This window comes from Tursiops truncatus, chromosome 6, assembly GCF_011762595.2.
Source record: "Tursiops truncatus isolate mTurTru1 chromosome 6, mTurTru1.mat.Y, whole genome shotgun sequence".
Taxonomy (NCBI): domain Eukaryota; kingdom Metazoa; phylum Chordata; class Mammalia; order Artiodactyla; family Delphinidae; genus Tursiops; species Tursiops truncatus.
The window spans coordinates 53725186-53727060 of record NC_047039.1 but is presented as its reverse complement, the minus strand read 5'-3'; the positions used below and the strand labels follow the sequence as shown (position 1 = coordinate 53727060).

At 35.5% G+C, this 1875-nt stretch overlaps 1 pseudogene; it reads left to right on the top strand.

Annotated features, from left to right (window-relative positions):
* The first annotated feature begins 369 nt into the window (after window positions 1-369).
* LOC101340013 (large ribosomal subunit protein uL23-like) lies at window positions 370-943 on the top strand (annotated as a pseudogene).
* The last annotated feature ends 932 nt before the right edge of the window (window positions 944-1875 follow it).

Genomic DNA, 1875 nt, shown 5'->3' with positions numbered 1-1875 from the left:
AAAAAAATAAAATAAAATACGGCATTGTTTCTCATCATCAAAAAATAAAAATAAAAAAAAAAAAGAAAGAGAGAGAGAGAAAGTGAGAGTAAGAGAGCCTGAAAACATATCCTGATAATGTAAGAATTAAGAATATGAGGAAGGGTAGCATTTCAAATCATTGGAGAAAATATAGATAAATGAAAGTAACAAAAAAAAAATACAAAAAGGAAATACGGATGAACACCTCCAAAATCTTTTAATGGGTAAGTAGACATTATAAAGTAAAAATTACTAGAAATGTCTCTGTAAGAATGTTAAATTCTTGTCAGGCAAAGTGTTAACATCTTTAAAGAGCTTTATAAAAATGAATGTGGCCTTTTCACGAAGATGGCGCCGAAAGCGAAAAAGGAAGTCCCTGCCCCCTCCCAAAGCCGAAGCCAAAGCAAAGGCTTTGAAGGCCAAGAAAGCAGTGTTGAATGGCATACACAGCCACAAAGAAAAGAAGATCCGGACGTCACCCACCTTCCGACGGCCCAAAACACTGCGGCTCAGGAGGCAGCCCAAATATCCTTGGAAGAGCGCCCCCAGGAGAAACAATCTTGACCACTATGCCATCATCAAGTTCCCCCTCACCACCGAGTCACCCATGAAGAAAACAGAAGACAAAAACACACTGGTGTTCATTGTGGATGTCAAGGCCAACAAGCACCAGATTAAACAGGCTGTGAAGCAGCTCTATGACATTGACGTGGCTAAGGTCAACACCCTGATCAGCCCCTTGTATGGAGTATGGACTTCTGAGGAAACATCAGCTGTCCTGCCTCTAGAACTTAAGGGGCCTGATGGAGAGAAGAAGGCATATATATGTTCGACTGGCTCCTGACTATGACGCTTTGGATGTTGCCAACAAAATTGGGATCATCTAAACTGAGTCCAGCTGACTAATTCTAAATATAAAAGTTTTCAATATTAAAAAAAAAAAAATGAATGTGTCAATAATTGATCAAACAATTCACAAAAGAAATGTAGATAGAAAATGAATGTGAGAACTGTTCAAAATCTCTGGTGATTTAAGTGAAACTGAAAACAGTATCTGGCCTTTTTCTCATGATTGAATTGGTGAAATGGAAGAACAAATAAAGAAGGTAGAAAAGGAGGAGTGGGGAAAGAGAAAGAGGGAGGGGAGGAAAAGGAAGGAAGGGAAGAAGGAGGGAAAAAAGGAGAAGGAGAAGAATATATGATGGAAAGGAAGAGGAGAAGAAAGGAAAATTACTACCCAGTGTCAGTCAGGGTATTTTAAAATGAAATGTCCTACAATGTTAAGGGCCGTAGAAAGTGACACAAGATGTCTGGGGCAAAATTTAGCAGCACACACAGTATATTTCATACATATTAATTCCTCTAGGAATTAATGCTACAGAAATCAAGTTTTGTTACAGCACTATGTATGTGGGGAAAAAGTTGTAAGTAATCTAAATGACAAATTCGAAAAGATAGTTAAGTAAATAATAATATACACATATGAGTTGCAGCCTTTTAATATAATGCTATTAAAGAATAACAAAAGATGTTCAAGATATATCATTTAGTGGGAAGGCTAATACTAATATGCTTAGAAATAACTGCATATACCATTTGATAGTGTACATTTTTGTATTATATGTATATGAAATTGCTAACAGTGATTATTATTGAATGAAACAGTCTGACTGATTTTTCTACTCTTCACTTATACATATTTTCTATAAATTATTTACTATTCAAATTTTAGGCAAAAAATAAAGTTGTCCTATAGGTTTTGGCAAACCATCGACAGATTGTGTGCATATACTTTAAGTTTTGTTTAATGTTTTTATCTTAGCTAACAATATTTTCTCTACAAATAATGCATTC